This window comes from Pteronotus mesoamericanus, unplaced genomic scaffold (genome assembly GCF_021234165.1).
Source record: "Pteronotus mesoamericanus isolate MK-2021 breed Mesoamerican mustached bat unplaced genomic scaffold, CSHL_Meso_final contig_101, whole genome shotgun sequence".
NCBI classification, from domain to species: Eukaryota; Metazoa; Chordata; class Mammalia; order Chiroptera; family Mormoopidae; genus Pteronotus; species Pteronotus mesoamericanus.
Window position 1 is genome coordinate 145,200 of NW_026555001.1, and position 10,762 is coordinate 155,961.

Below are 10,762 nucleotides of genomic sequence, written 5' to 3' on the forward strand. Positions count from 1 at the left end.
ACATGGCAGAGTCTGGTCCAGAATGATCATTCTGTGCCTGTTTGCTACCCTGACTGTGCCTGAAAAGACTCCACCTGGAAGCCTGAACAAGATGGAGAAAAAATAATGGACAGAAGTACCGCCATGAAGAGGGTCAAGGAGGGAAAAGAGAGGCTTCTGTTTGGTGATTGTTTAAAATTGATTGTAATTTTCAAGAGATGCTGCACTCAGGACTATGGTGAATAGAGACTGTCCCTCATATGTCCACCTTCAGGCTCCTTTGAAACCTACGAGATCTGTTCTATGAAGACGAGGTGCAGATACAATTACATTTCTTTGATCTCTTTGATTTTTCAAATCAATCTTTCAAGCTTTCACTTTCCCTTATTAGCAGAAAATCCATTATCTTCCTCTAAAGTGTTCTGTGTCTCCAGTGATTACAAACGTTACTTGGTATTGCTGTTGAAGGCAGTCCTGCCCAGACCAAAAGGGCTTGCCCACTGCTGCAGGCCCCACCTCACAGAGCCCCTCTTCACGGTGTCCCACACTGGCCTCCCTGGTTGAGCTCTGCCCATTATAGAATCTCTGTAACGAATGTCTTCATTGTTCCCAAAGTGCATTGCTGTGCAAGCCTGTCTGGATCCAGAGGGTCTTCCAGCCTCAGTCCCTGTGGTGACCCTAACAAAGGCTTTGGTGTCCTTTGCTGCCAGCAGGCCTTGGTCTTTTTATCTTCTCTAGTCATTTAAGGGAAATTCAGATAACATTTCAATCTTTGCACTTTAAAATCATCTCTGTGTGCAAACTGTGATCTCTTCCTTCTCATACTACATATCTGATCCATCAGCAAATGCTGTGAGCATTGTCTTTAAAATATACGCAGAATCCACTATTTTTCACTGTCTCCTCTGCTATCATGGCGCCAGTCCCACCATCGCTCAACTGGATCACAGCAATGACCTTGGAACTGGTTTTCTGTCCCTGTCTTGTCCTGCTGCAGTCTAGTCTCAACATGGTGGTTAAACTCATTGTTTTAAATGTAAGCCACAGAACAACCAAATCTATCAGGTGAATCTTGTTTGGATCCTGATTAAAACACATTAGATGTTAAACAAACATGTTATAGACCATCTGGGAAATTTTATTACAAACTCGATATTATATGATACCAAGGAACAGCTCTCTTACCTTTAATAAAGATGAAATAAAGATATCATGGTTATATAAGGAAATGACCATTTGGTTTTTTTTTTAGATGAACATGGAAATGTGCAGGAGTAAAGAACAGGACATCTGAAATTATTTTTTTAATACTTCAGCAAAGAAAAGAAAGAGATCAATGAAGAAATGGACAAAATCTTGATAGCTGTTCAATATGGGTATTAATGCATGGGTGTTCATTTGACTATTTACTCTACTTTTGAGTAGTTTGAAATCTTAAAAAATAACTTAATTATAAACATAAGTTAACTTACTTTTCTGCCTAAACGTCTCATAAGTACTGACAGGGATGATTTAAGTGAAGCTCATGTGACTTAAAAGCTTGATTATATCACAGGAGTGTGGATTTGATCACAGTATCTCCACATTCACCATCTGAACCGGGAGGGTTGGTAGGTCATTGGCTGCCACAGGCAGATGTGCCTGACACACGCAGTTAAAGTTAAAGGCACAACACCAAGCCTGGTCTCCCCAGGGCTCTGAGGTCCAGCTGGGCCTGTGCACTCCATGATATTCATGCTGAATTAACACCCTCTCCCCCAGCAGAGGGCTGAGAGCTACTCTTAACTTGACTATGTTTACCTTTCAGATAAGATATTTAGTCTTTAACACAGAAAACATAGGGAAAACTGAAAACACAAAAGAAAAATGTGTTTATTTGCAAAAATGAACTTGTTCCCAGAACAAAGATCCAGGGTGCGGGGGGCCTGCCGTCTGGGCTCCGGAGCTCTGGCCTCCTTCCACTCGACCTCTGTGCCTATTCAAGGTCAATTATCCTCTCCCTCCAAACTTCAGAAGAAGCTGGCGACGGCTGTGCTGCCCTTACCCCTTATGAACGGGGTTCCATAGCCTGTCTCTCCAACACCGAATGGCAGAGGTTGAGACACCACTGTTCGAGTCTGTGAGAACAAGTTCAGACCGCAGTTCTGTCACAGCGTCCGTGGGAGTGACCTCGGCACCAGTGTGACGCAGCCCGTGCTGCCCCCGGGGAGTGCTCCATGTGGGCCCAGCTCACGGTCAGCGCGTCTTCTCCTGGAGTCTCTGCCGCTTACCCTGCTCCTTTGGCTAGAAGCTCTGCTTTCTCTCAGAATCTTAGATTCTTCTCCCCCCACGCACCGTGATGAAGCTTCACATCACAGGATGGTTTTTCAGGGCAAACTGGAAAGAGGAAAAAAAAAAAAAAAAGGATAAGCAGCATTCCCGCCCAGTTACGGAGTACAGAGGCCCATTTTCCCAGGTCATCACCAGAGATGTGTTTTTCCTCAGCATTTTAGGAGCTTACCTCTGGCCACACCTGCAGCTTCAGGGTCAGGAGAGAAGAGGGAAGGGTCCCCCGCAGTCCCCCACTCTGGCTCCGACAGCCCTGTCCCGTCCTCTCTGCGTCCTTCCCCTCCTGCCCTGGAGCCGTGCTGGGCCTCACCGCTTTTAAGACAGGGCTGAGATCAGGCTGGGAAAACCAGTCAGGTCTCCGTGGTGCTGGTCATTCGTCCACTTCTGACTTCCGTCCCGTCTGCCCACTGCTGCCTCCATCCAGACTCCGCGGACGCCGGCTTCTCTCCTCTGTCCCGAGCTCATGGTCGTCGTCAGTGGGGGACAGCAGGCGTGGACCTGCTCCATGTTGGTGGCTCCAGAACGATGTGTTTTCTTTCTTTTAGAAGAAGAAAGGGAAGGAAGGATGTGAGTCTGAACAGCAAGTAGACTTTCTTTAGAAATCAGTGGACGGTGTTTTCTCCACTCACAGTCCTTTGAAGTGCTATGTGTTGGCATGAGCTATTTTTATTTTATTCTTCCCTCTGGATATTCTCCCTGAAGAAGGTGGACGGAGTTGGCTGCACAGATATGGGGACAGGCGGGTGACTGTGCTGTCCTGGGTTCCGAGACACATGGCGTTCGTGCTGTTCCAAATTTCTGAGCCTCTCTGGCTAGAGGCGGGACCAGCCATGAGTGGCTCCTGCCAGGCCTTTCTGACACCATCCATCCATCTGTCCCGCACGACGTTGGTTTGTGCTCACTGCCAGCTGAATGCAGAGGGGCAGCAGGCCTCTGGGCACCTGTGGGAGCCACCTAGCGGAGAAGCCCTGGGCCCCAGTCACTGTGTGGAGAAGACGAGCCGCAGTGGCTCCCTGTCCCACATCATGGGACACAAGGAGCAAGTAGATTTCACTGGGTTCAGACACAGAAAAGTCCACTATGACAGCTGTGTTATTACCCTAACAAACAGAGTCTATGAGGGGCACTTAGAATCTCCCTGGCTTGACCAATGGGTGAGTGACGGGCTTTTGATGAGTCACTTTCATCTCTCATCTTCCTTTAACTCTCTGCTGAATGGGGTGTGTTGATTTCACCCACCATCATAACCTTTTCCTTCTCACAGCCAAGGTGAAAGCTTCTGGAGCCATCCCTGGAAGGAGGGTGCATATGAAAACAAGATACTATTATTACCACAATTTTGAGCACCATTCTTCAAGTAACAGAGAAATATTAATCATCCCTTACCTTTGACAGAGTGTAAGTATCATTTCTGCACTTGTGACCTGTAGATAATTAAAAAGCTCACGTTCTCACCAATGGTGCCACCTTCCATTTAATCATCACGTGTCCTTGAGTAGCGTCACTCATGGTCACTGTGCCTATGACAGCTGCCAGGACTCATCTGATGCACTTAGGTCTTTTACATTCTGGGTTAAATTTATTCCTAGATTTGTTTTTTATTTGGTGCAGTTGTAAATGGGATTGTTCTCTTAGTTTGCATTTCTGATAGTTCATTATTCGTGTATAAAAATGCAACTGAATTCTGGATATTTATTTTGTATCCTGCTACTTTACTGGATTCATATAACAGTTCTAGTAGTTTTTTGGTGAAATCTTGAGGGCTCACTGTATACATAAAATGTCATCTGCAAATAAAGAGTTTTACTTTTTCCTTTCCAATTTGGATGCCTTTTATTTCTTAATTGTCTGATTGCTGTGGCTAGGACTTCTAGTACTATATTGAATAATAGGACTTGTTCCTGATTTTATGGGAAATGCTTTTAGTTTTTGCCCATTGAGTATGATGTTGGCTGTGGGTTTGTCATATATGGCCTTTATGTTGAAGTATGTTCCCTCTGTTCTCACTTTGCTGAGAGTTTTTTGTCATAAATGGACGCTGGATTCCATAAAATGTTTTTTCTGCATCTCTTGATATGATCATGTATACGATTTTTGTCTTTCATTTTATTTATATTGCACGTCACATTTATTGATGTGCAGATATTGTACCAACCTTGCATCCCTGGAATTAAGGCCACTTGATTGTGGTGTATAATCTTGTGTGTGTGTGTGTGTGTGTGTGTGTGTGTGTGTGTAATCTTTTAAATGTATTGCTGGATCTGGTTCCTAAAATTTTGTTGAGGATTTTGGCATCTATATTTATCAAGGATACAGGCCTATAATTTTCTTTGTAGTGTCTTTATCTGGTTTTGGAATTAGGATAATGTTGGCCTAATAAAATGAGCTTGGGAGTCTTCCTTCCTCTTGAACTTTTTTTTTTCTGTAATAGTTTGAGAAAGATAGGTGTTAGTTCTTCAAATTTTTGGTAAAATTCACCCATGAATTCATCCAGTTCAGGACTTTTGTATCTTGGGGGTTTTTTAATTACTGCTTCAATTTCATTGGTTGTACTCAGTCAACTCAGAATTTCTGCTTCTTCCTGATTGCCTATGGAAGATGGAATGTTTCTAAGGATTTATCTATTTCTTCCAGACTGTCCAATGTGTTGGCATATAGTTGTAATTTTTTTTTTTTAACAACCCTTTATTTCTACGGAATCTGTTGTTACTTTTTTTATTTCTAACTTTACTTATTTGGGTTCTGTTTTTTTTTCTTTTTTCTTTTAACTGATCTTTAGATAGAGAGGAGAAGGGAGAGAGAAAGAATTAATAATTTGTTGTTCTACTTACTTCTGCTTTCATTGGTTGCTTCTTGTATGTGCCCTGACTGGAGATCAAACTCACAACCTTGGTGTATTGGGACGATGCTCTAACCAACCGAGCTCTCCGGCCAGGGCTCTCTTTTTTTCTTGATGAGTCTGGATAAGGTTTGTCGATCTTGTTTATTTTTTCAAAGAACCAGTTTTTGGTTTCATTGATCTTTTTTTTGTATTGTTTTTACTCTATTTCATTCATTTCTTCTCTCATTTTTATTACTTCCTTTCCTCTACTTACTTTGGTCTTTGTTTATTGTTCTTTTTCTTTTTTAATTAAAAAAAAGATTTTATTTATTTTTAGAGAGAGGGGAAGGGAGGGAGAAAGAGAGGGAGAGAAACATCAAAGTGTGATTGCCTCTCACATGCCCCCTCCTGGGGACGTGGCCCACAACCCAGGCATGTGCCCTGATTATAAATCAAAATGGCGACCCTTTGGTTCACAGGCCGGCACTCAATCCACTGAGCCACACCAGCCAGGGCTGCTGTTCTTTTTCTAGTTCCTTTAAGTATAGTTAGATTGTTTACTAGAGATTTTTCTTATTTTTTTAGGTAGGCCTGTAATGCTATAAATTTCCCTCTCAGGACCGCTTTTGCTGCATCCTTTACATTTTGGGTTGTTGAATTCTTATTTCCATTTGTTTCAAGGTATATTTTGATTTCTCCCTTGAGGACATTGTTAACCCATTCATTGTTCAGCAGCATGTTATTTAGCCTCCACGTCTTTGTGTGTTTTTCTCTTGTGATTGATTTCTAGTTTCATACAATTATGGTCAGAGAAGATGCTCAATGTGATTTCAACCTTCTTAAATTTATTAAGACTTGTTTTATCCTAACACATATTCTATCCTAGAAAATGTTGCATATGCACTTGAAAAGAATGTATATTCTGCTGCTTCAGGATGAAATTCTCTGAAGATATCGAGTAATCCATCTGATCTAGTGTGTCATTTAAGGCTGCTGTTTCCTTTCTAATTTTCTGTCTGAAGGATCTATCCATTGATGTCAATGGGATGTTAAAATCCTCTACTATGACTGTATTACTGTTGATCTCTCCCTGCATATCCATCAAGATTTGCTTTATGTATTTTGGTCCTCCTATGTTAGGTCCATCAATGTTTGCAAGCATTATATTCTCTTGTTGGATTGTTCCCTTTATCATTACATATTGTCCTCCTTTGTGTCTTACTATAGCCTTTGTTTTAAAGTCTTTTTTGTCAGGCATAAGTATTGCCATCACAGCTTCTTTTTTCATTTACATAGGCATGAAATATCTTTTTCCATCCATTTACTTGTAGTCTGTGTGTATCTTTCATTCTGAGGTGGGTCTCTTGTATATAGCATATATATGAGTCATGGTTTCTTATCCATTCAGCTACCCTTCATCTTTTGACTGGAGCATTTAAGCCATTTACATTTAAAGTGATTATTGATAGTTACACATTTATTGTCATTTTACTCTTTTAACTGTGTTCCTCTGTTTCACCTTCAAGATCCTTTAACTGTCCTTGTAATACTTGTTTGGTGGTAACAAACTTCTTTAGCTTTCTCTTGCCTGGGAAGCTCTGTATTTGTCCTTCAAATTTTTATTTAAATTTTTTTATTGATTTTAGAGAGAGAGAGGAAAGAGAGAAACAGAGAGAGAGAGAGAGAGAAACCAAGGGAGAAACATCAATTTGTTGTTCCACTTATTGATGCATTCATTGGTTGTTTCTGGTATGTGTCCTGACCAAGGATTAAACCTGCAACCTATCAGAAAGACACTAACCAACTGAGCTATCTGGCCAAAGTGAGCTTCCTTCAGTTTTAAATGATAGCCTTGCTGGGTAGAGTAGTCTTGGCTGTAGGTCCTTGCTTTTCACCACTTTGATTATCTTGTGCCAATCCCTTCTTGCCTGAAATGTTTCTATTAAGAAATCAGCTGACATACTTACGGGAGCTCCCTTGCAGGTAATTGTCTTTCTCTTGCTGCTTTTTACATTCTCTCCTTGTCTTTAACCTTTGCCAATTTAATTATGATGTGTCTTGGTGTGAGCGTTTTTGGATTCATCTTGTTTGGATCTCTGCATTTCCTGGCCTTGTGTGTCTTTTTCCTTCATCAGGTTAGGAAAGTTTTTTTTTCTTTTCCTTTTTTAAAAATCCTCACCAGAGAACATGCTTACAGAGAGGATGAAGGTGAGAGAGAGAGAGAGAAACAATGATTTGTTTTTCCACTTATCAATGAATTCTTTGGTTGCTTCTTTTTTGAATTTTATTTTTATTTCATTTTTTCTATTACCATTTGTTGGTTGCTTCTTGTATGTGCCCTGACCAGGGATCAAACCTTGGAGAATTGGGATGATGCTTTAACCAACTGAGATACTCAGCTAGGGCGAGTGTCCTTCAATTTTAAATGGTAGACTTGCTGGGTAGTTTTGGTTGCTAGTCCTTGCTTTTCATGACTTTGTATATTTTGTGTCAATCCTTTCTTGCCTGAAATGTTTCTGTTGAGAAATCAGCTGACAGACTTATTAGACAGTTCCTTTCTAGGTAACTATTTTTCTCTTACTGATTTTAACATCCTTTGTCTTTAATCTTCACCAGTTTAATTATGATGTATTTTAATGTGCACCTATTTGGGTTCATCTTGTTTGGGATTCTGCATTTTCTGGCCTTGTGTGTCTTTTTCCTTTACCAGGTTAGGGAGTTTTGGGGTTTTTTGTTGTTGTTGTTGTTGTTGTTGTTTTAATCCTCACTTGAGGACATGCTTACAGAGAGAGAGAGGGAAAGAAAGAGAGAGAGAGATCAATCAGTTGCCTCCTGCATGCATCTCAACTGGGGATCGAACCCATAAGCTTTTTAGTATATGGTACATTCCAACTAACTGATCCATTTAGCAAGGGCTGCGTTAGGAAAGTTTTTAGTCATTATTTCTTCTAATAAGTTCTTGATCCTTTGCTCTTTCTCTTCCCCTTCTGTTACCCCTATGATACGAATGTTATTATGTTTCATGTTGTCCCAAAGGTCCCTTAAACTATCCCCATTCTTTAAAATTCTTTTTGCTGTTCTGATTGGGTGTTTTTTTGCTACCTGTCTTCCAAATCACTGATTTCATCCTCTGCTTCATCCAGCTGACTGTTTATTCCTTCTAGTGTATGTATTTCAGACAGTGTATTCTTCATTTCTGACTGGTTCTTTTTTTTATTGCTTCTGTGTCCTTTTTCATGCTTACTATCTCTTTGTTTAAGTCCTCACTAATTTCATCCTCTCTTCCTCTAAGTTCCTTGAGCATCCTTACAACCATTGTTTGGGACTCTGTATCTGGTAGATCTGCTATGACTCCCGGTCTTGGCAGGGTGGCCTTATGTTGTGGGTGTCCTGTAGGATCCAGTGGTGCAGTCCCCTAAATCACCTGAGCTGGATGCTCCAGGAATGTCCATTGTTTGGGTTACGTGGGCCCACCGTTGTAATCGAGTCTCAATTGCTATTGGCCTGTTCATGTTTGAGGTCAGCCCTCAAGGTGGTTGACTGTGAGGATCAACCCCAACTGCAGTGTATGAGCTGTTGTGCAAGTGCTCATACACATGAATTCACATGAAGTGAAATTTGCCTCAGTAGCTTCTGGTGCCTGCCAAGGTCTCCCTTTGGATATGCTGCTTGTCTCCTGGCTTTCTTTGTAAGAGTGGAATTAAAAAGTTGAAACAGGCCACACTGCAGGACTTAAGGTATCCAGGATCTGTAGTCTGGGATTAGCCATGGGAGCTCAGGGTCTCCACAGAGAGTCCATGGGTTCTTGGAGGCCAGGGAATTGCTTCCTGCTGTAGGCAATTCATGGTTTCCCTGGGTTGTGGTGAAGGAGTGAGAGCATGGGAGGGTCATGCGGCTGTGATCCTGTCGCCTATCATGAAGAGTTTGGTCTTCTAGTGTGTCTTCTTGTTTAGTCTTCTAGGCTGATGCTAGCAGATGCCTCCCTCCATTTCCCTTCTAAGAGAACTGCAATTCTATTCAGGTGTCTGACCAGATGCATGTTCACTGGCTGCCCGGAGAGCACCCTCCCAGCCTTTCCCCCAGGTCTGGGTGACCCAGGTGGGCTGGGGTGCATAGGACTGTGGGCAGGTGGATAAAAGTCCCTCGAGTGGGTTGAAAATGCTATCAGAACCATTAAGATTGTTGTTTTTTTTTTAATTCTTTTTCTATGTTTGTTCCTGCACTATAACTAAGCAGCCTAAGTAAATGCTTAGCTCACTCTCAAGGAAGCCCAGTTCTGCCTTGTGCCAGTGCCAGATGCCACCAGAACAGTGGCAGAGGCATATGGAGGAAGAGGACAGGACATTCCTCTCCCGACAGTGTAACACCATCCCAGTGATGATTCTGTCTGGACAGCTGACTACTGCTGCAGCCAGTAGGCTTTTAGACTTGAGAATGGCATGATCTGATTTATATTTTTAAAAGATCACTCTCATTTGTTATTTTTTATTTTTATGTATTTTATTTTTAATAATTAAAAATATTTTCCATTAGAGTTGACACTCAATATTAGTTTCAGGTGTACAGCATCGTGGTTAGACATTTATAAATTTACAAAGTGATTCCCCTGGTAAGTCTAGTGTGGGGCCTCTTTTAAAAGGGCATTAGTCCTATTCATGAGGGCTCCGCCCTCAAAGGCCCCACCTTTTATTTATTTTCAGTTAAAACATTGGGATGACACTGGTTAATAAAATCGTATGAGTTTTAGCTGTACAATTCTGTACATCTCTACATTGTCTACTCACCACCCAAGTCAAGCCTCCTTCCATCCACATTTATTCTCTCTATACCCTCTGTTACCTCTCCCCCACCTTCCCTTCTAAAAATCACTTTGTGATTTGACATTTAAAATCATATTTGAGATGTGCCTTGAGAGCACAGGATTTAAATCTGCGATTTTCAACAGATGTGCCATGGCAGGCACACTTGGGTGCTGCAAGAATTTTTAAAACATGCAATACCTGACTACTTAGGCAGGAGCACTGATCTCTTTTTAAGGCTTTTATAATTTTTTTCTTTTCTTTTTTTCTTTCTTTTTTTCCTCATTTCTCATCCCCCCCCCCATTTCTCCTTTTCTCTCTCTCTCTTTCTCTTTTCTTAGACGTTTCTAATGAATTCACCATTACAGTTCCTAAGTTCTGAAATGGCCAACAGACGATAGAAAGACATTTCTTTAGCCTCTGGCTTGAAACCATGTTGTCATTTTTTAATATGACAATCTAAGGGAAAAGGGTCAGTGCCCCTGACTAAATAGGTATTTCATGTTTTAAACATTCGCGTGGCACACCTGTTGAAACTCGCTCACTTAGACAGAGGAAGAGAGTGAGGCGTGCTTCAGGTACAGAGAGTGGGAGCGCGGCCCGGAAGCAGGAGAGATGAAGACAGCAGACTGGAGACCCCGCCCTCAGAGGCCTGCGAGTAAGGGGACAGGCAGGGGGACAGGAGACCCCCTAGGAAGAAGGGAAGGAAAGGGTACAGGGGGCCCTCCATAGAGGAAGCAGGGAAGGGGGACAGGAGACCAGGACAGGGGCAGAGCAGGGAGAACAGGGGGCCCTAGAGGGGCAGGGCAGGGAAATAGGGCAACAAGGGAACCTG

At 42.0% G+C, this 10,762-nt stretch overlaps 1 non-coding gene across 1 annotated transcript; it reads right to left on the reverse strand.

The window, feature by feature from the left end:
* Positions 1 to 9,334: 9,334 nt before the first annotated feature.
* On the reverse strand, positions 9,335 to 9,538 carry LOC129068131 (small nucleolar RNA SNORA74). The gene has a single exon (XR_008528901.1). It is a non-coding gene; the product is annotated as a small nucleolar RNA SNORA74 (small nucleolar RNA).
* Positions 9,539 to 10,762: the final 1,224 nt, after the last annotated feature.